General features: G+C 40.9%; 1 protein-coding gene across 9 annotated transcripts in view; it reads left to right on the forward strand.

Annotated features, from left to right (window-relative positions):
• The window catches only part of FOXP1 (forkhead box P1), a 625,652-nt gene that overhangs the window by 37,274 nt on the left and 562,757 nt on the right, over nucleotides 1-25,621 (forward strand). The window contains exon 1 of one of the 9 annotated variants that reach the window (XM_070359710.1): nucleotides 13,369-13,594. The exons of 7 other annotated variants lie outside the window; for them this stretch is intronic. The gene's annotated coding sequence lies outside the window, so the exon portion shown is untranslated. Of the gene's footprint in view, nucleotides 1-13,368; nucleotides 13,595-25,621 lie in introns of those variants that run through there. One more of the 9 variants, XM_070359712.1, reaches the window with a different exon arrangement.

The following is a 25,621-nucleotide window of genomic DNA, read 5'->3' on the forward strand; positions in this document are numbered from 1 at the left end:
AATGTTTTGGAAGATAAATATTTGTTTAAGGCAGTTCAGTCCTTCAACATGTGGATTTTTAAAAACAAACAAAAACCCCAGCAATATTTACCCTAAGTGTAATTTGCAAAGTAAAATGAGAGTAATTTTGAAATCCTGTAGAACTTGGATTCATTTATTTTCATAGGAAGGATTCACATTTTGTAATGATGAATATGCAATGAAGAGCTGTTAGGAAAATCATTATTTGGCCTAGATTTAGGGAATTCTAACCTGTCCTTGTTACACATCAGCACTTTCTAAGAAAATTAGGTCCAGAGAGATGGGGACCTGCCCAAGGTCACATAGCTAGAAAGTGACAGAGTTTTGGTGAAAACCAGTTCTCCTGACTTTCAGGTCAGTGATATCTCCATGACTGCTTGCTGATTTTGACTGGGGCAAGGAGATGTGTATATTCCTGTGTGCACCTGTGCATGTGTGTGAATAAAATGACTATTTTGCTTCTTTTTAGCAAACTGATTATAAGCTCAGTGACTTGGAAATAATCATTTTCTTTCTCATCCTTTCAAGGAGCAAATTTAGCCTATGGCTTTGTAATCCTAACATCTTTGATATCTTTAGATATACAAGTGACTTAGTCTTTGCTTTGTAAGGTGTTTAGAGCAAGTAAGGTTACAACAGTAAACTGAATCTGGGAGGAAAAAACTATTACCTTTCTTGTCTATCGTCATTCCCTTGAAAATAACTATGACTCAAGTTTCACTTAAACATGTGGTGACTTACAAATGTTGTGGTTTATAAAATACCTAACAATTTAGTCCTGCCTTCTTTTTCTCTCCCCCGCCTTGGTGATCATATTCTGCCTGTTTTAATGTACAAATAGCCGACTGTGTTATTTTCACAAGGACCACCCCACTTATAAAATCAAGTGGTCTTTAATTTGTTTGGGGCTTTGAAAGATTGTTTAGCATTTTCCTTTCAAATGCAGGAGTAAGGAAAGCTTCGGGTTTGGATTTTGTAAACATGTATTTTTGCCATTAACATCAGGGCAAAGGCTTTCCTTTTTCTTTTTTTATTTGATTGGACAAACTGTTCACTTGTACTACTTCACTTCCTTATCTTTTCTTTCCTGCTTTATTCTCTTTTTTGATCCAGTTTTCCCATTTGTTTCTGTTTCCTTCCTCTCATTTTCTGTGTCTTTGAGGAAAATCAAGGCTGAAATATGTGTAAGTGACCAATGCTATAGAAATTTTTAAAAGCAATAGATGTATTTTTTATTTCTTTTAGTTATTTGTATCTTTTCCTTTTTGAAGTCTTTGAGGAAAATTAAGGCTTAACTATGTGTAAGTGACCAATGCCATAGCCGTTAATAAAGATACAAATAATAAAAGATATGAATTTTAAAATAAAGTTTAAAAAAATGCCATAGCGTTAGTCTTTTTGGCATATTTCAGTCCTGATTTTTCTAAAAGACTTTTAAAAAGTAATATGTATGTGTGTGTATGTATATATGTATGTGTGAATATATATGCACACACATGCACACACAGTATGTAGTAAATAAGATTTCATATCTTCACAAATACATTCAAAAGAGAACCATTTCAGACACATGGACTTTTCCTGAAGATGACATCTACCTTTATGCTGCTGTCTAAGGGGGTTCTGGCATTTTCTTTGTTAGTCAGATTGGAAGCGGTTGAGTAAACCAGAAAGAAACATGCCGCCTGACTGCTCCAGGCATGGAGTTAGGGGACCTGGGCAGGTAGCACTCAGGCTTCCCGTGAGCCTGCTCTCCCACTTAGTTCTGAGGCAGAGACTAGGGGATGTCTGTCCAGACAAGACTTGCTCAGCCGCATCTGCGGCATGTAGCTGTCAATTGTCACACACGCCCTGAGTCTGCGCCTCTTAGGGGCACTGTTGCACATCACAGCCTGGTTCTGTGGCTCAGCGTGGCTGGTGGCTGACCAGGGCTTGGTGTTGACCATGTTTAGGGTGACGAGGACACTTGAAGGGCATAGAGATACCATGTACCCGGAGTCACTGCTGTTCACAACCAGAGCGAGGTGCCTATTTCGCCCTGATCCTCCTCAATCCCTTTTCAAGTGGAAATTTTGCAAGTCGACTTCTGCAAGCATGCGTAGTACGATTTGGCTGACGGCAGTTTCTGGCAAAAGAAATAACCAAATTATTATTCAGTCATGGGTTTTTAACAGCCGCAAAGCAAGTGGATGTTAACTAAATGATGCAATTTATTCCCTTCCCTCTTATTGCCAGCTTGCCTATTACAGAACGACTGCCAGTTTTCAATAAGTGGTACCCAGATGGTATTCGCATGCCGCCCACTTGGTTACAGAGCCGAAGCGGGGAATAACTCGGCAGACACTACAAGCTGTGGGTCAATTGAGGGGGAATGCCTGTTGCTTCACAGTTTTGCATATGTAAATCTGTTAATGTTATGTCAGTATTGTGCGGGCTAAACACAAGCATTGCCTTTCTCCGGGGGCCCAGCTGAACTTGGACCACAGCCCAGTCCTACCGAGGCTCGGAGAGCGAAGCTGCAGTTTGAGGATGCTGCACAGCCTGCTTCCCTCCACTCCCGCCTCGCCGCTCTCGCGGTATCCACCGCCTGACTTGGACGCAGGAAGTGTCTGCCATAGGCTGACTCCATAATAGGACAGGCGGGCCGGTTTTATGAGGTTGGATGCGGAGGGTGGAGGAGTGTGAGCGTGTGTCTATTTTTAGGCCAGTCTTCAAGACAGTTCCTCGGGCCCAGCCTGCGCCTGCCTGCCTCGCTCACACTCTCCTCTGTGTGTCTGCCACACTTCTGCTCTCCATTTCATCAACTGCAGATGTGGCACACAGCCGTCTTAGAAGAGTCATGAACTGTGTCGTCTGCGCGGCTTAACAGCCAACATCTGTTGCAGCAGGCTGAAGGGAGAGGCAGGGAAATCATTTTCGGGAAGGCATTCAAGTGCCTCAACTTAGCCTCTTCTTTGGCCTGTGCAGACAATTATTTTACACTAATTGCATCAAGATAGCAGCTATAAAAACTAGGTTTGAAGCCCTCTCTTCCTCCATCCCCACCCCCCTCATGAAAGTTGCAGCTACAAAGGGCAGTCCTTTTTTTCCCCCCTTTTTATTGTGGTTTGTGTCTTGTTCTCAAAAGCTTATTACATTGGGTGCAAACAACAACAAAAATGCTATAAAAAGGCAAGAATCGTAATATGCTTAAGAGCTAAAAAGACCCATGGTGTTGGTGTAACCTATGAAAATATTCCTGCAGGTATTGTAAAATTTATGTGCCATATGAAAAACATTAAGGGTGTTGTTTTTTTCGTGGAGGAAAATGTTCATCGTTGAGCCATTTTGTAAATTATTTTAATGCTACATTTCTGCTAAAACCTCATGATTTTGATATATAAACCAGTTTAATGTTTTCTGCACAGACCCTGGCTTTTCTTAAATTTTATATATTGGAAACCCCGTGTTTGTATTGGACCTTCTGGTTTGTTTCATATTGAAAATCCGTCTTGCGTGGCCCTGTGCCATGTGGCTTAGGAATAGTTTGACACGAGTCAAGCCTTGAATGTTGACTTTTGAGTCCTAAAAACTAGGCAAGACTGTGTTAATAAACAGAGAAGTTTGGTAGTTTTTTTTTTTAAAGGAGTTATTTGACGACAATAAGAATCGCGCGTCCACAGGATAGGTTTTCTAATACGTTGGTCTGTTCTCAACTTTCATCCAGTTGTAAAAGAGGCAACATTGTGTTTTGTACCCAGGTCTTACTTTTTTTTTTTAATGCTCTCAGTAAATTTTAGTTAATTACACATTCCAGCATCTCTGATTCTCTTGAAAGATTTGTTTCCGTGACATTTTGCCGTATCTGCTGTGCAGCTAGAGAAGCATGCTTCTCTCCTCACATTTCAAGTCTCTAGACTTTGTTCTGAAGAGCCAGATGGAAGTATGCAGATTGTTTTTATCTTTCGTCCTTCACACTGTAACCTGATCTCCAGCATATCTAGACATCTAGCAGAAAATTTACTATGTGAAAGCAAGGAAATGATTTAGAATATGGACCAGCCAGGGGAGGAAGGGCTTATGATGCACTTTATCAAAGCAAATCTCCCCACCCACCCAACCCCTGCACCCATCTTTTTTCTTTTCTTAAGAAATGGTTTTCTGATCAAGGGTACTTTTAAGTGTGCCCAAATAAACTTCTTCCCACTTACCCTGGGCTGAGAACTGTAATTGCCCAGTGGGTTTGATAAACATGTAAATATGCATGCAATGAAAGTTGATTACCTAATGATTAAAAGCTTAGAAGAAGCGTGAATTGGTAGAATGATAGGCTGGGCAATGGCCTTGCCCGATGAGACAGGGCAGTTTACTAAGACAAAGGGCATTTCCAGAGTTACATACCTGGCCTGAGACATATCCAGGACTCAAACCCAGCATTCCCCCAATGGCTGCAGGAAACAGCATAATCTCAGGCTTCATAATATGTGTGGTTTTCATGGTAAAATATTTGCGAGCTTTTTGTTATGTGATTCATATGCCTTGTTGGCCTAAAATGATTAAGGACGGTTGTCTCCTTCTGAACTTTGATTTCTGTTTGGAATCAAATTCATAACTATTAATAGTATGAGGATCTTCAAGTTAATAACTGTATTAGGGTATCAGATATTTGCTACACTCTTGAGTAAGTATGTACAATATCTGTTTACACACCTTGCATAATGTTTACATTTTGTATTCACGTGACTTAGGTTTAAAAACTAGCTATGGCCTTTGTAAAATATGAAGCCTTGGGTAAGTTACCCTAACATCTCTGGGTCTCTGTTTTCTCTTGTCTGTAACAATGATAATAATAGTACTTGCCTCAGAATCGTCCCAAGAAGTTAATGAGATGACATACATATACTTAGCATTGCCAGCACAGCACATAGTATGCTTTCCTTAGTGAAATTTTATTATTTAAATCGATTATCCACTGTTATAGTCAGGATATTTTCATTACTCTAGGAGGGGAGTCAAAAAAGGATCTTGCTGTGATTTATGTCCAAGAGTATTCTGCCTATGTTTTTCTCTTAAGAGTTTGATAGTGTCTGGCCTTACAGTCAAGTCTTTAATCCATTTTGAATTTATTTTTTTGTATGGTGTTAGCAAGTGTTCTGATTTCATTCTTTTACTTATAGCTGTCCAGTTTTCCAAGCACCATTTTTTTGAAGAGACTGCCTTTTCTCCATTGTCAAAGATAATCTTGCCTCCTTTGTCAAAGATAAGGTGCCCATAGGTGCATGGGTTTCTCTCTGGGATTTCTGTCCTGTTCCATTGATCTATAATTCTGTTTTTCTGCCAGTGCCATCCTGTCTTGATTACTGTAGCTTTGTAATACAGTCTGAAGTTAGGGAGCCTGATTCCTCCAGCTCCATTTTTCGTTTTCAAGATTGCTTTGGCTCTTCGAGGTTATTTTGTGTACCCATGTAAATTATAATTTTTTTTTTTGTTTTGGTTAAATACCATTTTTAGCCTCAAGTTTCTCCTGCTTCTTGCCTTCCCTTTCTCCCTCTCTCGCACTCTCTTTCACGCCTCCGGCACCCTGATTTATTTTGCCTTTGGGCGTCATTATACATCCTTTACATCATTGTCCAGAGGACCGGTGCTCAGTGCTTCCTCTACTTTTTACCCTATTCTCATCCTTGTTTAGTGATATTTTCTTCAACTTCTTAGCTGAAAAAAACTAAAGGGGAGTTTGCTCAATGGCTGGGAGGAGGGGAGTTTTCCCCAAACTTGTTCTCTTCTCTGTGAATATGTTTCTCATGATAGTAACAGCTGTAATCCATACCATTCGAATCTATGGCTTGAATAAGCTAGTATTTAAGGGCATATTTCGGAGAAGGCAATGGCACCCCACTCCACTACTCTTGCCTGGAAAATCCATGGACAGAGGAGCCTGGTGGGCTGCAGTCCAGGGGGTCGCTAAGAGTCGGACACGACTGAGCGACTTCACTTTCACTTTTCACTTTCATGCATTGGAGAAGGAAATGGCAACCCACTCCAGTATTCTTGCCTGGAGAATCCCAGGGACGGGGGAGCCTGGTGGGCTGCCGTCTATGGGGTCACACAGAGTCGGACACTACTGAAGTGACTTAACATAAGGGCATATTTATTGTCTAAAATAGAAAATAGAGTAGATGCTTTCCATTAGTGTTAAGAACTTCATTCAGGTGTTTCTTGAGTGCCAACTATGTGCTCAGTGTACATGGCGAGCAAGACAGAGTGTGTCTACGCTCAAGGATCTTGGAGGCTGGCATGAATCCTAACACATTGTATCTCCTTGAAGTCCAGCTTCAGTTTTATTTTTCTTACTCTTAAGCTTTTGTTGTTGTTTCTTGTGCACTTACCTATGAATTTTCTACAGCTCCAAGTTAAATTTTATACTAAATCAAAAAATTTCAAATAATTCTGTTTAGTATCAAAAAACTTACTTAGTAATAGAGGCAGACTTTAGAGATAACACAGGTTTGGTGCCAGACCACAGCAACAAAGTAACTCTTGCAGTAAAATGATCCTCAGGAGTATTTCACTTTCCAAATGGGTATAGAAGTTACATTTACACTGTACTATAGTTTGTTAAGTGTACCTTGGCATTATGTGTAAAAAAAATATATATCTTTATTTTAAAATGTATTATTGATAAAAAAAAATGCTAACCATCATCTGAGTCTTCATTGAGTTACAATCTTTTTGATAGTGGAGGGTCTTGTCTCATTGTTCATGGCTGCTGACTGATTAGGGTGGTCGTGTAATGTTAGGGTGGCTGTAGCAATTTCTTAAATAAGGCAACAATGAAGTTTGCAGCATTGATTCACTCTTCTCAATTGAACATGAAGAGGCCATTGTCAGGTTATTAATTGGCCTCATTTCAACATTGTTGTGTCTCAGGCTATAGGGAGGCCAGAGGAGAGGGAGAGTCAGGGGAACAGTGGGTCATTGGAGTTGTCACAGCACACACACCATTTATCAGTGAAGTTCATGTCTTACGTGGAAGTGGTTTGTGGTGCCCTGAAACAATTGTATTAGTAGCATCAAAGGTTGCTGATTGCAGATCACCGTAACAAACATACCAATAAGGAAAAAGTTTGAAATACTGTGAAAATGACCAGAAAGTGAGCAAATGCTATTAGGAAAGTGGTGTTGATCAGTTTGCTTAATGCAGGGTTGCCACAGACCTTTAATTTGTAAAAGACACAATAAAGCAAAGCAAGATAAACTGAGGGATGCCTATAAACTTCATTGAAGAGGTACAGAATTTATACTCTGAAACTGCAAAACATTGTTGAAAGAAAGGGAAAAAGACCCAACTAAATAAATGGAAAGATATCCTGTGTTCACAGACTGGAATACTTAAATATTGTTATAACTGTGGCTCTCCCTCAGTCACTCTACACATTCTGAGCAGTCCTTGTCCAACTTCTAGGTGTCTTTTTATTTTTTGGCAGAAATTGGCAGTTTGATCCTACTTGTCATATGGATATGCATATTATCCAGAATAGCCTAGACCCTTTGGCAAAAGAGCAAAGTTTGAAGCCTCATACTTCTTATTTTCAAAACCCACTACAAAACTATACTAGGGCTTCCCAGGTGGCTCATGGTAAAGAATGCAAGAGATGTAGGAGACACTGGTTTGATCCCTGGGTTGGGAAGATCCACTGGAGTAGGAAATGACAACTTACTCCAGTATTCTTACCTGGAAAATTCCATGGACAGAGGTGCCTGGAAGGCTACAGTCCATGGGGTCACAAAGAGCTGAACACAACTGAGGGACTGAGCACACAAATACACACACATACACAAAGCTATACTAATTAAGGAAGTGTGGTACTAGAATAAAGTTAGACATCCAGATCAGTGGAATAGAATTGGGAGTTCAGAAATCAACCCTTAAGCTTATAGTCTTGATTTTCAACAGGGTGCCAAACCAGTTCAGTGGGGACAGGGTGAGAATAGTCTTTCCAACAAATGGTACAGGGATAACAGGATAGCTCTGAGCAGAAGATTGAAGGTGAATCTTTGTATCACAGCATATGTATCAAAAACTTAATGTGAAAGCTCAATGTATAAGACTCTTTGCAGAACTCATAGATCTTTATGATCTTGGATTAGGCAGTCATTTTTTAGATATTACACCAGAGCATAAGCAACAAAAGAAAAAAATAGATAAATTGGACTTCATTAAAATTAAAAGCTTTTGTGCTTCAAAGTATACTGTCAAGGCTGTAAAAAGATAGCCCAGAGCATGAGAGACAGTATTTACAAATCATATACCTGGTACAAGTGTAGTGTTCAGTATATATAAAGAACTCTTACAGCTCAACACTAAAAAGACAACTCAATTAAAAAATGTGCAAAAGATCTATACAGACATTTCTCCAAAGGGAATAAACAAATGGTGCAGGCACATGAAAAGATATTTAACATCATTAGTCCCTGGTGGTTGTTATTCAGTCACCCAAGTCATCCGACTCTTTGCGACCCCATGTATTGCAGCACACTAGGCTTCCCCTGTTCCTCACCATCTCCTGGAGTTTTCCCAAGCTCATGTCCACTGAATCGGTGATGCTATCCAACCATCTCATCCTCTGTTGCCCTCTTCTCCTTCTGTCTTCAGTCTTTCCCATTATCAGAGTCTTTTCCAATGAGTCACCTCCTCAGGTAGTCATAGTATTGCAGCTTCAGATTCATCATCAGTCCTTCCAAAGAATATTCAGGGTTGATGTCCTTTAGGATTGACTTGGTTTGATCTCCTTGCAGTCCAAGGGACTCTCAAGAGTCTTCTCCAACACCACAATTGAAAAGCATCAATTCTTCAGTGCTCTGCCTTATTTATTGTCCAGCTCTCATGTCCATACATGACTACTGGAAAGACCATAGCCTTGAGTATATGGACCTTTGTTGGTGAAGTAAGGTCTTTGTTTTTTAACACACTGTTTAGGTTTGTCATAGCTTTCCTGCTAAGAAGCAGTTGTTTTCTAATTTCATGGCTACAGTCACCATCTGCAGTGATTTTAGAGCCTAAGAAGAGGACATCTGTCACTGCTTCCACCTTTTCCCCTTCTATTTGCTGTTAAGTGATGGGACTGGATGCCATGATCTTTGTTTTGTTAATATTGTGTTTTAAGCCAGCCTTTTAACTCTCCTCCTTCACCCTCATCAAGAAGCTCTTTAGTTCTTCTTTACTTTCTGCCATTAGAGTGGTATTATCTGCATATCTAGAGTTATTGATATTTCCCTCGGCAGTTTTGATTCCAGCTTGTAACTTGTCCAGCCCAGTGTTTCGCATGATGTGCTCTGTGTATAAGTTAAACAGGGTGATAATCAACAGCCTTGTCTTACTCCTCATCCTGAACCAGTCAGTTGTTCCGTACACATTCTGTTACTTCCTGACGCGCATACAGGTTTCTCAGGAGACAGGTAATATGGTCTGATATTCCCATCTCTTTAAGAGTTTGCTATAGTTTATTATGATCCACACAGTCGAAGGCTTAAGTGTAGTCAATAAACAGAGGTAGATGCTTTAATGGATTTCCCTTGCTTTCTCGTTAATCCATCAAATGTTGGCAGTTTGATCTTTGGTTCCTCTGCCTTTTCTAAACCCAGCTTGAACATCTTGAAATTCTTGGTTCACGTAATGCTGAAGCCTGTCTTGGAGGATTTTGAGCATAACCTTACTAGCATGGGGTATGAATGCAATTGTCCAGTGGTTTGAACATTCTTCAGTGCTACCCTTCTTGGAAATTGGGATGAGGAGTGACATTTTCCAGTCCTGTGGCTACTGCTGGGTTTTCCCAGTTTGCTGATATATTGAGTGCAGCACTTTGATAGCGTCAAGTTTTAGGATTTCAAACAGCTTTGCTGGAATTCCATCACCTCCACTGGCTTTATTGGCAGCAGTGCATCATAAGGCTCACTTGATTTTACACTTCAGAATGTCTGACTCTGAGTGGGAGACTACACCATTGTGGTTATCCAAGTCATTAAGATCTTTTTGTATAGTTCTTATGTGTATTCTTTCCATCTCTTCTTGATCTCCTTTGCTTCTATTAGGTCTTTACTATTTCTGTCCTTTATTGTGTCCATCTTTGGATGAAATAAATGTTCCTTTGATATTTCCAAATCTCTTGAAGAGCTCTCTAGTCTTACCCTTTCTGTTGTTTTCCTCCATTTCTTTGTTCATTAAAGAAGGCTTTCTTGTGTCTCCTTGCTGTTCTCTGGAACTCTGCATTTAGTTGGGGATGCCTTTCCCCTTCTCCCTTGCTTATTGCTTCTCTTCTTTCCTCAGCTATTTGCAAAACCTCCTCAGACAACCAATTTGCCTTCTTGCATTTCTTTTTCCATTGGGATGATTTCGTATGCTGCCTTCTGTGCAATATTATGGAACTCTCTCCACTCTGTTTACTAGATCTAATCTCTTGACTCTATTCTTTGCCTCCACTGTATATTCATAGGGGATTTGATTTAAGTTGTACCTGACTGGCCTAGTGGTTTCCCCCAGTTTTCTTTAGTTTAAGCCTGAATTTTGTTATGAGGAGCTGATAACCTGAAGCATGGTCAGTTCTAGGTCTTGGCTTTGCTCACTGTGTACAGCTTCTCCATCTTTGGCTACAAAGTATGCAATGAATCTAATTTTGGTGTTGACCATTTGATAATGCCCATGTGTAAAGTTGTCTTGTGTTGTTGAAATAGGGTGTTTGCTATGACCAGTGTGTTCTCTTGGCAGAATTCTGTTAGCCTTTGCCCTGCTTCATTTTGTACTCCAAGGCCAAACTTGCCTGTTACTCCAGGTATGTCTTGATTTCCTGCTTTGGCATGCCAAGTCCTAGTGATGAGTAAGACATCTTTTTTTTTTGGTGTTAGTTCTAGTAAGTCTTCTAGGTCTTAAAAGAACTGGTCAGCTTTAGCTTCTTCAACATCGGTGGTTGGGCAAAGACTTGGATTACTGTGATGTTGAATGAGTTGCCTTGGAAACAAACTGAGATCATTCTGTCGTTTTTAAGGTTGCACCCAAGTACTGCATTTTGGACTCTTCTGTAGATTATAAGGGCTACTCCGTTTCTTTTATCCGTTTCTTTTATGGGTTTCTTGCCCACAGTAGTAGATAATAATGGTCATCTGCATTAAATTCACCCATTCCCATCCATATTAGTTCACTGATTCCAAGATGTTGATGTTTACTCTTGGGATCTCCTGCTTGACCACATCCAATTTAACTTGATTCATGGACTTAACATTCCAGGTTCCTATGCAATACTGTTCTTTACAGCGTCGTATTTTAATTTCATCACCAGACACATCTACAACTGGGCATCATTTCTGCTCTGGCCCAGCTGCTTCATTCTTTCTGGAGCTATTAGTAGTTGTCCTCCACTTTTCCCCAGGGGGGCTCATCTTTTGTTGTCATATCTTTTTGCCTTTTTATACATGGAGTTCTCATGGCTAGTGTACTGGAGTGGTTTGCCATTCCCTCTTCCAGTGGATCCCATTTTGTCAGAACTCACCACTATGACCTGTCCATCTTGGGTGGCCTTCCACAGCATGCCTCATAGCTTCATTGAGTTCTGCAAGCCCTTTCGCCATGACAGGGCAGTGATCCATGAAGGGGCATTAGTTGCTAGGCAAACAAAATCAAAACCACAATGAGATACTACTTTGCACCCACTGGGATGGCTATACTCCAAAAGATGGATAATAGCAAGTGTTGTTGAAAATGTAGAGAAAATGAAACCCTTGTATGTTGCTGGTATGTGTGTAAAATGGTTCACTTTGGGAAACAGTTTGGAAGTTTCTTAAAACATTAAACAGTTACCATCCAACCCAACAGTTCTACTCCTTGGTGGGTAACCAAGAGAAATGAAATTGTGCCTGTACAAAAATATGTATACAAGTGTTGATAGGAGAATTACTCATAATAGCCAAAAAAGTGAAACAACCCAAATGTCTATGAACTGATGAGAAAAACAAAATGTGCCAGTCTGAAGATGTACCATAGAATAATATAGAATAATATTGAGCCAAAAAACGATTGAAGTACTGATACATGAACAGTCTATGGGAACCCTGAGACAGTTGTGCTAACAGAAAGAAGCCAGACACAAAAAGTCACGTATTAAATAATTCTGTTTATGTGAAATGTCCAGAATTGGCAGATCCATAGAGACTGAGAGCAGATTAGTGGCTACTGGGTGCTTTGGAGAAGGGAAAATAGGGAATGACAGCTACATTGAATGATGGCTACAGGTTTTCTTTTTGGGGTGGTAAGAATAATTTCACAGCTCTGAATATGCTAGAAGCCATTCGGTTGTTAACATTTAAAAGGGTGAATACTATGGTATGTGAATTATATCTCAATAAAAAGATTTCAGTGTCTCTGCCTGGGTTTCCTTATTCATAATGGGAGGCAGAGCCAACAGTTATTGAACGTTTCCTGTCAGCTGATGCAAGCGTCTTCAGATGTTGCTGTAGAGGGCCAGATGGTAAATACTTTAGACTTTGCCAAGTACAGTCTCTCCAGGCTCTCACTCCTGCCCTTGTGGTGTGAGAGTGGCTGTAGACAATACGTAACTGCACGAGTGTGTGACTGTGTCCTGATAAAGCTTTATTTAGACACTGAAATGTCAGTTTCAATGTAACTAAATGTTGTTATTTTCATTTTTCCCAAACACATAGCGATGTAGAAGTCATTCCTAGCTTGCAGGCTGTGAAAAGCACATGGTCAGAGGAATTTGACCATTGGGCTGGTACTTGGCTGACCCCTGGGCTAAAAATGAGCTTTAAATGAGTGTCGGTAGCCTCATGAGGCAGGGGTGATTCTTTACCCTATTTCACAGATGAAGCAATCGAGAGTTTCAGAGGCTGAAGCCAGTCTCACAAGGCTGGGCCAAAACCCCATTGCGTTCCAGAGCCTGTCCTCTTTAACCACTGTGCCCCATCCTCCTGCCTGCACCGCCCCCCACCCCCCAACCCAGCCTAGTACCTCCTAACAGTGCTGATCCCCTCCTGCTTCTTTGCTGCCTCTGTTACTGCCTGCTGCCCTCCAGTATCTTGAATCCTCCACTTACTCTGGCATGGCCATTTCCTTTCTTCTCTTCTAATGCTCTTTTCCATATTGTGAAGCCAACACCCACATTGGGCCTTGGGAAAAATAAATCCGCCACCTTGCCTCCCTTTCAGACTTTCCTCGTGACTCACTTCTTCTGGGAAGACCATGCCTCAGCCACCTTTTGACCCTAAATCCAGCTGGAACTGAGTCCGCCTTCCTGGCTGCGGCGCTCTCCCCTTATCATCCGTCTTTCGGCAGGCTGGTTGGCTGAGTACTATTGAAACCCTCTGCAGTGACTTTTTTTTAGAGCCTCTTTGTTTAATTTAGTGCCCAGAACTTGGTTAGGACCTTCAGGGAAGTTGAAACGCTGAGGATACTTTTCATTGAGAGGTCTTTCTCTGGCTCAGTCTCCGTGCTGTCCTAGCCTTTCCTGCTCTCTCTCTTCCATCCTTGGATCCAAGCCAGACCATCCCTTCATGGCGCAGGTGAGCGAGAGGCAGAGGCCTCGGGGAGGTAAGTCCCTTTTATATCTGCATGACCGGTATACTTCCTGTTCACATGTGCTGCTCTTAGGGAAAATGGGACAGTATATGTGGGGCCTCTCCTCCTGTTTCATCCTCTGTCCCTCCCTTAGATGTTCCGTCATCACCCTTTACATGGTGACACATCAAGAACGTGTTACATGGGACCATAAGACCTATTCCGCAGGGGGCAGAAATCTTTTCTTGTGCCTCTGCTAGGATTCGTTTCATTTGTCAGACACCCATACTTTACACATAGCCCTTCCTCTGGAAGCATTGTTTTCTATGCTCTTCTAAGACAGCAATCTCCCCCCGACCCCCAATTTTTAAAATTAATCAATAAAAGTAGAAAGAAAAGAAATAATTTAGAAGTGCTTAAGTGATTAATGTAAGCTGTTTGTTTATGACTGATTATATGGTTGAGAAAAGAGTCCTTCTGACTTCAGCACTATTTCCATTCCAAGTAGCTTGGACTTTGTTAAGTACGAAAAATCAGTGTCTCCAGAGAAGTCTCTGCCGGTAGCTGACCAGGGTGACTGGACGCACTGATCAGCAGTTGGGTAAGGGATGATAAAGATGGGTGAATTACATTCTTTTGCAATTCCTTGGCTGCATCTGAATTATTCAGAGGCCAAAAACTTTCCTTCTTTGGCCTAAAATATTTTAAAAATAATACTTGGAAGGCTCATTTGGTTTTAAGGAACAGAGGGAAATTTGTTGGAATGATTTCGAGTTGTGTCATGGAATCTATGGGGAGAATGGGGGAGCTGGAGTCCTCAGAAAACAAGGCATCTTTCTCTGCATCTGCCACTCCTCTTGTGTCTCCGTGTATCTCGGCTGTGTCTTTTCTCACTCTCCGTGCGGACTGCTTGACAGTTAGTCTGCAGATGGCCCATTTTGACTGCCCCCAAGGGTCACCCTTGGTTTCCAAGGCTCGGAGGATGTGGATTCTGTCTTATTTATGTCTGTCTGCTTCGTGTTCTTGCTAGGAGTCCTGGTGTTGGAGATAGCTAGCAGACACGCCAGGAGGAGGTGGGAAATATGGTGGTTATTGGAAAGATCCTGGAGTTAGGAGGTAGCCATCTCTCTGAAGGAAGCCAAACCTAGAAGTAGGATTATCAGGAACTCAGGGCGCGTCTTCTGTTTTTATCATCTCTGTTTCTTGCTGTGTATCTACTTTGCCTTGTTCTCCCTGAAGACTCCCTCTCTGCTTCTCAGGCCACAGCCTGCTGGCCCTGATTTCTCAGTGGGCCTGCTGTGTTCTTACCTAGTGAAATTGCACTTTACCTGGAGGTAAGGTTCTGAAGTCAACACGTCAGGTGAAAATTGCTTATGGTTAAAATTTCCTTTGAAAGTCCTGGAAATCCCTGGTGAATAAGGAGAGATGCTTGGAGTCTGTGGGCATGTGGGAACAGAGGCCTGCTAAGGGAACATCAGCTTTTGAGCTCCTGTTGCTTCAAAGCATTTGTTCATAATTTGCACTATTAATAAAAGTGCTTCCTCTTCCCCCTGTTCCTCCTCCAAGCACTGATAGTTGCCTATGTATTAGTTAAGCCTGAACGTGACGTGATTTCGCTGTATCTTAGTCCTGGGGGAAGAATTTAATGCACCTGATTGGTCCTGTGTGTGGGCTATGTGTGTGTCCCTAACCCATCAGTTCTGGCTCATTTGTGTCAGCTCCATTCAGGAAGTAGTCACACTTTTATTTTAGGCTTGCCAAAAAAAGAAGAGCAGAAAGATGTGGAGTGAGGGATGGGAATGAGACAAATGAAACCACAGCCTAGAAGAGTGACAGCTGGAGTCTGAATCGCCGGCTCTGGTAGGACACAGCATATTCCGCAGTCTCTCAGAATCACTTATATGCCATTGTTCAAATGGAGCTCCCCTGGTCCTATCCCATTTCTCTTGAAATGGTACCTAGAATTTGCAGTTTAATTTAGGCTCCCCAGATGATGAATCTTATCCACACCAAATTTTGAGAATTGCTGCCTTCAAGACAAAGCTATTGGGCTATTTCAGCTACCTTTAGAATAAAGTGTTGTAATCCTGTAGATATATGTTATCATTTTAGAACATCTTAAGCTTTCACATGGCATTGAGAGTTAGGGTTTTTTTTTTTTTTTTTTCTGTTCATTATGGGTTGCAACTACTGTTTTGAGCAAGGTGAGTTTTAAATAAATTTAGGCTTCTGTTTTTATTTCTCGTATGTCTTGAATCTTTGGAGGATACCTTCATATTAACTAAGACTCTGTATGTGTGTTTGTGCATGTGGTCTCAATTGTGTCTGACTCTTTGCCAGGCTCCTCTGTCCATGGGGTTTCCCAGACAAGAACACTGGAGTGGGTTGCCACTTCCTACTCCAGGGGATGTCTCCTGTATTGGCAGGTGGATATTAACTGAAGACTTCGATTCATTAACAAAAAAAAAAAAAAAAGGAGACCTTTACATTTACTTGAAAGGTGTTTTACATACCTTCTCAGCCCATGGTATTAATATATAAAAATTATTCTATAGAATTAAAGAGTTGGGTAAGGGAGTGGATTTAAAAGTGCTTGTAGAGTGTATATACCTTTGGAACACATCTTGACCAATTAAGAATTGTGAAATAACGACACAATGTTGTATCTTTATTTCATATTATGAAAACCAAAAGTTTGTTTGTTGCAGTTGAGTTCTCACTGGCTGCTGTTAAAGTGTTTTTGAAAACTGGTATGGTAACCTTAACTTCTGGTAGATTCTAAACTCCTCTGGTTGTTAAGACAAGTAGAGTGTATCTCCAGGGTCCTATGCTTTGATTGAAATTGTTTAGATATGACTCATTTTTGTTTCCTCCAAGGGTGAAGAATGTACATTTCAGAACATCTCACTCTCTCCCCCCAAAATTTATGCTTAGAAAACATCGCAAAGTTATTGCTAGGAACGTGGTTGGAGTGGCCAGTGTAAACTTAGTTGTTGCTTAAGGCACTTTCTGTTCTCTTTCTGGGTGGAAGAGAAGGGCGGGGCAGGTGGGGAGCTGGGAGAAGTAGCTTCCCCTTACTTTTCCTGCCAAAGTCAGTTTAAAAAAAAGGTGCCGCGCCTTTTTTTTTTTTCCTCCTTTTTCATCCTCCCAGCACAGTGGGATATGAATTGGGAGGAGATTTTGGCACCAATGAGAATTTTAATAAGAAGTTATTTTTGTAGATGTGCTTTTTTTTTTGACCACACTGTGTGGCAGTCAGGATCTTAGTTCCTGGATCAAGGATGGAATTTGTGCCTCCTGAAGTGGACATGTGGCGTCCTAACCACTGGACTGCCAGACAATTCCTGTAGATGTCCTTTTAGAGTTCCTCCCCTAAAAACTCAGGCCCTTTAAAAAATCATTCAGTTAGGACCTGTCTTGCCGCAACACCAGCTGGTATAAAGAAGAATGTGAGACGCCAGGCATCCAGTGAGTGGATTTGGTTGCAGAACCAACCACTTGGTGTTTGTGCGTCTGCATTAATAGTTTCTCTACTGTGCAGGTGGGGAGTTGGGGAGGAAATTTTACAGGAGAGGGAAAAAGAAAAACTCTGCCTATAAATTCTGTGAAATCCTGCAGGACTTGAGACTTCATCAAAGTAAAGAAATAGAAGACAAGGTAGATTTGAGCACGTGGAAATCACATAAATGACCATCTCTGGGTATAGTGTTCTGAAACGCCCAAGTATACAAAGCATGGAGTCGGGCTGTAAATTTCACGTGTCCTCCATTAACCTGCATAATCAGGTAGTCATAGAAAACACTGTGTGTACGGGAGGCATCTGTCCTCCTCCACACACATCCATTACCAGTGAAGCCCTTTCCGTGTGGGGTCCAACTTGTTGACCCATCCTGATACTTATGGCTTGGGATTATTACCTTTACCTCTTCAGAACTGGTAAATCATTTTTCTGCTAAATGACTGTGCTGGAGATAACCCCTGCAGTTAGGACAGCAAAAGAAAATGGATTGTTCTGAGGACATTGTGTGTAATTAATTCCCCTTTTTTTCCTAACAAGACAGTGTCTTCTCCCTCTTTTGTCCTTCCTTCCTTTTTCGCTTTTCTTTCTTCCTTCTTTTCCTTTGTTCATTCCTCTTTAGATTTTTTCCTTTGCCCCTCCTTCCCTCCCTCCCTCCCTCTCTCCTATTTGTCTTTCTTCTCTTTTTCCTTTTGATTGTCCCCTCACTCTTTCTGGCCAAGTTGTTCCTCAAGCAGAGCACCCCTGTTGACACTGGAGTGGACTGGAAATGTGTTGCTCTAAGCGCTTTTCCTGTTGAGGGTTCCAGTGTCTTCCCCTTGGCACACTAACGGTCCACGACTGTAGCTGAGTGGCTGGCGAGGCAGCTGCCTGGGGCGGTGGAGAAGCAGCAGGCCCTTCCCAGGTGACCTTGCTAAGTGATCTCTTTGTAAATCCCACCTCATCAGAGTTCAAGAAATGAATCCTAAGCCTCAATTTGAACTGCTGTCTCCTGCTTTGCCTGAGTGTTGCTTTGAGCCCTGGGCTGGGAAGAAATTCTGTTTATATATGTGTGTCCCTCCACAAATGTGGAAATAGTGGTGCCAAAGAAAAAGGGTTTTTTACTCACATCTGAACTCAAGAGTTAAACATAAGGAAGTGAAGGACAAGTTTCAGTGGTGCTGTGTAAATTGCACTGTAGGAAGATCTGGATCAAAAAGTTACAATCTGTTTTTATGTGTTTGCTGGGGGGGTGGGTCCAGTTTGGGGACAATTACAAAAGTCAGCTAAGTTATTAGCTCTGCTCTTTTTCCTTCTCCTTTCCTGCATGGTGGGCTTTTCTTGAGTGTTTGATCTACCTTACACACATCCTGGAGTCACTTGGCCCTGGGTTCAAATCCCAGTCCTGCTAACGTACTACAGCACCTTTTAGCTGAGTTGCTTCGTCTTAGTTTTCCCGTTGTCAGACTGGAGTAATCGACACGCCTGCTTTGTTTGGTGGTCCTGATAGTTGAGTGAGGTAACGTTTAGAAAGGGCTTCTCATAGTGTGTACAGTGTGTAATAGTAAGTACTGCTCTCATGAGAAAGTACCGCGTAACAACCTCTGGTCTGTCCATTCCCTTTCAGATAGGGAGTTTGATGAAGTTTTTCAGAGGGCAGAAGAGACTTGGGCAAGATAATATCCACATGTGTTCTTCTTTCAGTCTTAGAGGTACTTTCAATCTAAATGTGAAGAGAATATTCTTTCAGCTAGTATGTCCATGAAGTATTGATGCATAATAACAGGCTCTAGTAAATTAAAGATGAAAACTGTAATTTGATTATTAAACTAAAAGCTGAAAGTCACTTCAGCCTAATCATTAGGCTCAGATCATTAGGCTGAGAGGGAGGAGGACTCATTTCCAACTTATGGAGTCTGATGTTGGGAGCTTTGGTTTTTTGTTTCCTTTATATCAGTCACAGAAAAAAACCTCCTGCATTCAAATCTAAGTTATGTCTTATAATTACACCTGGGACAAAGTCTCGCCTTATATGGTATTCTCTTTTAAAACCAGGAATGTTTCTTAGCTCAACCCTACTTGGTTACTCATTTCACAATCACCATTTGTTGGAGATACTTAGGACTGGAAGACTTTCTTAGAAAACAGCTTATAAAGAGAACTGTCTCATCTGTCTTTTGCACCTCAGCCTCCCACCTTCAGATCAAAATTTTCTTTTTAAATGCTGTAAAATTATCCATTCCTTTTTCTTTGGGGTAAGCTATCATAGATACTACACATGCTTTTGTAGGTCTGCTTACCCTCTTCCTCTTTTTTTCTTAATCAGGTAGTCAACCCCCATATAATTTTGTTTGTCCAGTTTAAGTGTTTCTTCAAATTGTACCCTTTCCATAAATCAGGGTAAATGAGTCTGAGTCACTAACTTCAAATTAATCTGTGACCTCTGTGTTCCCTGACAATATTGGAATGGAATGCCAGCAGTCCACATACTTCGATATTGTGAATAATTTTTGAGGACGTTAGAAGGTCAAACATTATTTATGATTTCTCTGGGTTTGCTTGATGGCAATCACGGCTCTGTAGAAGTCAATCAAGTCTCTTGATAATTCTGTTTAGGCAGTATATAATTAGGTGTTTAAAATTAGTTAGTGTCTGTTTTGCTATGCGTTTCACGTTCTCTTCGGGAAAGCATGTTTACCAGATGACTTTGGGGACATCTTTTACTTCAGCTTTTGCTTTTCCCTTGAGCAGAGAGTTTGAAAGTTAGGGAATTCTTTCTACTTGTATTACCTGTTTGTCAGCAATTTACCAGAGTTGTTTTTATTGAACACTGAACAAGTGCCGGGAGGTGTAAGCACAAACATGTTTTTATAAAGAGAACAAAAAAGAAACCACAACAGTGCCTACATTGTTGGGGATCTGCATTTTTAGGTGTGTGATAATTTTTTTAAAAAGCTACACACAAAGTCCTTTTGCTTTTTTCCCTGGCATCTCAATGTCCTGAAAACACCATAATCTTTCTCTTTGAATGACCCACACTTTGTATCATTTTGGCAGAAGTGCCATCGGCAAATTAAGAAAAGCTGGGACATTGAGCCAGTGAGGATGGCAAGCTATAATTTAAAAGGAAAGGAGTTTATTTGAAATCAAAGTGTAGGCAGTGCAGGATGAACTTGTTTAAAAGTCAGGATAATTTTTGAGTTTTAAACAGCAAGCTTCCCCTGGCCTGCTATGATGGATTCTTTGTCAAAGGATGGACCTCACGTATACAACAGTGTATTTTTTCCCCCTGTTGTGTTTCCTCCCCTGTTGCACGGATTGTCCTCTCATTGGAGAAAACAAACAAAAAATAACTTAATTGTACTGTGGTAAGGCCTTTTTCTCCGTAACCTCAAAGAAAAGGAGCAGAGTGACCTGGAAAGTGGTTACTCTCCACCACTTTCCTATTATTCAGGCATGGCAATTGATGGGGTTGGACTTGAAGCCAGGTCTGTATAGAGCTTGAGCTCTTGTGCTTTGTTGATGGCTTTGAGTATCATATGTGCTTTTGAGTGAGCTCATCTCGTTGAATCTCCAGCTTGGATGTGGACATTAAGGGTCTACGCTGGTTAAGGATATAATGATGAGGGTCCGTCAGCTTGGGAGGAAATCATCAGAACAGGATTCTTTCTGATCTGCTGGGTGAGAGTGAGCTTCTAGAAGGCAAAGACTGTCTTAATTTTCAACCAGCTGGTCTTCCTCGTGATCCTGGAAAGAATCATTAGCCATTGTTAATTTAATAAATCTTTGCTGGTGTGAAGTTGTCTAGTATCATAAATTGCCTGTTCTGTTCCAATGGGCTGCCCTGGTGTGAAACTGGGATTGTTCACTGTGTAAATGTGCCCAAGGGCTGAAAGCCTGCCTTTGCTCTTGTCGGGCCCTGGCCCCTGTCAACATCAGCCTGGAGAAAGAGGTGCCTTTTAAAAAATTGACCATATTGATCTGCTCATCGGGCCTTGTAGGACTACCTCCCTCCAGAGGGAACTCTTGTGATCCACACAGATGCATGAGTGGGGTGGCTGAGACATAGTGGACGAGGCAGGATACTACCATGGTGTCACATTCAGGGTTTTAAAATAAATATTGATTGAAATATAAGACTCGAAAATGATTCATTTGCATCTTTCTGCTTTGGATGGAATTCTCTTACTGTATTAATTTATTCTCAATTTTTATACCTCTATATGGCATGTCATTTGTATTTAGACTGTTAATAACTGCACATTTTAGCAAGGGTCATTTGTATCTCTTGACCTAGTTTTCAAGATTTCCTTGGCAGAGAATGTCTACTTTGTCAGCTAAGGGACGGATTTGGGCCTAAATTCTGGATTCTTACTTTGTGTGCATTTTTATGGGTCCTGTTAGTGACCCAAAAGGAAAGGACTGGTCCTGTAGTTAACTCATCATGTGTCATTATCACCCTATATTCAGTACTTGTGTTGACTGACATCAAATACTATCAGTTCTCTCATTGTTTAAAGTAATAGTTTCTTTTAGTACCTGACTTTTTTTTTTTTGTAATAATGAGGTATAGTTAATTTACAATGTTGTGTTAGTTTTGAATGTACAGCAGTGTGATTTAGTTACACATATGTGTGTGTATACACACACACACACACACACACATGTTATTGTTGTTGTTTAGTCAGTAAGTCATATCCAACTCTTGTGACCCCATGGACTATAGCCCACTAGGCTCCTCTGTCCATAGGATTTTCCAGGCAATAATACTGGAGTGGGTTGCCATTTATATATTTATATTCCTTTTCAGATTCTTGCCAATTATAGGTTATTCCAAGATACTGAATATAGTTCCCTGTGCTATACAGTAGGTCTTTGTTTATCTGTTTATCAGTGGTATGTATCTGTTAATCCCAGACTTCTCATTTATCTCTTCCCATCTCATCCCCTTTGGTAATGATGTTTGTTTTTTACTTCTGTATTTCTGTTTTGTAAATAAGTTCATTTGTATCATTTTTTTCCTGAGATTGCTTGTATAATTGATGTCATATATTTGTCTTTGTCTGACTTAATATGATCATCTCTGGGTCCATTCATGTTGCTGTAAATGGCGTTATTCCCTTCTTTTTTATAGCTAAATAATATTTCATTTTGTGTGTGTGTGTATGTGTGTGTGTGTGTATATATATAAAATCCCATATTCTTTTTTTAAAGTAAATCATTTTATATTGAAAGGAAGCTGCATTTATTATTGTAATGAGAAAATCATCACTTGCCATAAGTAGAAGGTGCTGATAGAAATAGAAGGGCCTCAGCAGGATGAAGTGGTTGGAGATGGAAGGAGGATGATGGTGACACCCTCATGTTCCCATCATTTTGTGAAGTGAGACTTTGTCCCGCTTATGTGCCAGGATTTTCAAAAGTGATGGTATGTGAGAATCATGTGGAAGTTTTATAGTAATATGATTTCCTAGGACCACAGAATAAGGACCTGAAATCTTTAATGTTTTTAAAATTTTCTGTCACTGGAAGGTTTTTTTTTTCCCTTGCATTAACAAAAGTTAGGATTTTTCTTAAATAGGTTACCCCTGTTTCATACTGGTCGATATTTTCCATTGCTGTTTCTAGCCATGGCAGGATAAGGTGTTTCATTGAACACTGATGTTTCTTTTTATTCCTAAAGCTATTTTTTTCCGCCCCAGTTTTGGCGAAATTATGTATCACTTGTGATAATTCATTTTAAAAATTCCTGAGCTGTGTGGCGTACTTTCATGAAAATTCATTTAGATAAAATTAGATATTATTGTTTAATGAGGTGGCATTTCAATTTAGACCTTGCATCAGGCATATACCAAGAGTTTTTTATGGAAGAGTTAGGTTCATTTGAGTAATAAAGGCTGAATCATGGGGGCTTTAATTCTTAATCGCTGTGAGGATTGTTATCCGTGGGATGTGAGCTGTCTTAGTGGTATTCAATCAAGTGTCCACTTAGCCATGACTGGAAGTAATTGCTCCCAAGTGGGCCGCACGGTGACCTGTTAATACTCGTTCTGACCCTGTGACCTTGTCTGCCCCATTGTTTAGGATTTTATAGCAGGCGAGTCTGCATTTCTGTGGGGTCAAGTAGATATCTCGGTCAAACATTTTCTGATTACTGCCTCGTCCACACTGTAAGTCAGCCAGAAGCTGTTGGCGTTGCTAATAGTCATTGCTTTGTAGCGGGACATGAACAGTTTGAAAATTGTCTTCCCAGTCTGCATGTAAACAGTTTAATATTTTACGGAAAGAAGTTCATCTTGTAAATTAGGTATGAATAATACATTTGTAATTACTCCTTGTGTCTTTAAACACTTGTGTCTTAATTGGCTTGCCTTTTTTTTTTTTTTTTTAATGTATTTGCATTTGCTAGCAAGTTAAAATTAACTCTTGTTAGAGACCCAGTGAAGTTACGACAGTGCACACCAGGCCTTCTCTGGTCCAATCAAGACTTAAAACTTGAGGGAGTTTTTTCATGCACCTGTGAGGCCATTCATTCTGTTTTTGAACCATTTGTTTTTGTTTGAACTGCTGCTGCTGCTGCTAAGTTGCTTCAGTCGTGTCCGACTCTGTGCGACCCCATAGACGGCGGCCCACCAGGCTCCCCTGTCCCTGGGATTCTCCAGGCAAGAACACTGGAGTGGGTTGCCCTTTCCTTCTCCAGTGCATAAAAGTGAAAAGCAAAAGTGAAGTCGCTCAGTTGTGTCGGACTTCTAGCGACCCCATGGACTGCAACCTACCAGGCTCCTCCGTCCATGGGATTTTCCAGGCTAGAATACTGGAGTGGGTTGCCATTGCCTTCGTCACTTGAAATTGCTTTGTGTTTTTTTTCCCTTTGTTGTTTTATGACACAATGTTATTTTGTGCTGCTGTTTGTTGATTGGCAACATAATTAAATTTTTCCCAAAAGTTACATGACACTTCTTCTATGTCTATGATGAGTTAAGGAATCTAAGCTACCAGTCTCTCAGTTTTGTGGCTGATGCTTGCTGTTGTGCCCGCCCTCCAGATTGGCAGAATCTTTAGGGGTAAGAGAAGGAGTTAAGCTTGAAAGGTAATCTGGTCTAACTTGACTCACAGTTCAGTCACATCTGAGTCATTTCAGGGCCTGCTATTAGTGTTATCTTTACCTTATTTCTTTAGCTTGTTGTTGAACCATTCATGTTGTAGAATTTCTACAAATGTTTATGTGGAAAAGTATAACCAGGAAAAACAGAGGAAAACATACAATCAGAAAAGTTGGCAGGTCGTGAATTTAGAATGTCACCTAATGTGACTCTGGATATCACCTCAAAATAAAATACTCATCTTAAGAAGGATTAAGTGACACTTCCTATTGTATTGAATGTATGAAAGTGACAATGAAGTCACTCAGTCGTGTCCGACTCTTTGGGACCCCATGGACTGTAGTCTATCAGGCTCCTCTGTCCATGGGATTTTCCAGGCAATAGTTCTTGCCTGGAGAATCCCAGGGACGGGAAGCCTGGTGGGCTGCCATCTATGGGGTCGCACAGAGTCAGACACGACTGAAGCAACTTAGCAGCAGCAGCAGCAGTACTGGAGTAGCTTGCCATTTCCTTCTCCAGGGTATCTTCCCGACCCAGGGATTGAGCCCGGATCTCCCTCATTGTAGACAGACGCTTTACCGTCTGAGCCACCAGGGAAGTCCCAATGGAATGTATAACTGAAAGTGATTTCTTAGCATTGTGGCTGCTGCTTATTAATCTCAAGTTAAGATATTTGCCTATAGCTTGGGTTAAGAGAGCAGTCTTACATTGCAAAAAAATTTCAGGACTATTGTTTCTCTTAGATGTATATAAATTGGTTCTCTCTGCATTGCAGCTATCTGTGCTATTGTGTTTAAACTTTCTTTTTGGGCCGGTTTGTGAATTAAAGACATTGTCATTAAACACCAGATGAAAAGGATGGCTCCTTTGTCCAAAAAATGTGTACCCTCCTTGGCTTAATATGAAAACATTTATTTTGCTAGTTTGGAAAAGGTTAGTAAATTCCCAAAGATACATGTACAGAGGACTGGGTGAATACACTGAGAAGCAGTCCCCGAAACTCCGTGCTGCAGTACCCTGGGCTGCAGACTTTCAGGGGCTGCTGAAGGGAAGCACAGGGGAGCGCAGCATCGTGGGACACTGTGCAGACCCCTTGGTTATTTCCAGTTTCGTTGTTAGATTGTCTTATGTTCCCTTTGATAGTACGTATTTTTGCATAGCCGAGTTTTTGACACTTGCCATGATAAGGAGCAGTGAACCATTCGAAAAACCCACATGGAACAGAAAACGATGGTGGCAGCGTCCAAGCTGATTTCAAGGTTTGAGGAACTGTGCAGTGTGCAATGGGTGCTTGTATCCCATTAGTAAGTATCGTATTGTTTAAGAATGAAATAAAAATACTTTTCCTTTTGATTTTTTCCCCCGAATAGGTACTGAGTTGTTAAGTCTAATAATAACTTCTTGGACCTAACTACTTAATAAATGGAACTGTTAGGTGTTTCCTTGCCCTGGGTTGGGGAG

Source organism: Bos mutus, chromosome 22 (genome assembly GCF_027580195.1).
Source record: "Bos mutus isolate GX-2022 chromosome 22, NWIPB_WYAK_1.1, whole genome shotgun sequence".
Taxonomy (NCBI): Eukaryota; Metazoa; Chordata; class Mammalia; order Artiodactyla; family Bovidae; genus Bos; species Bos mutus.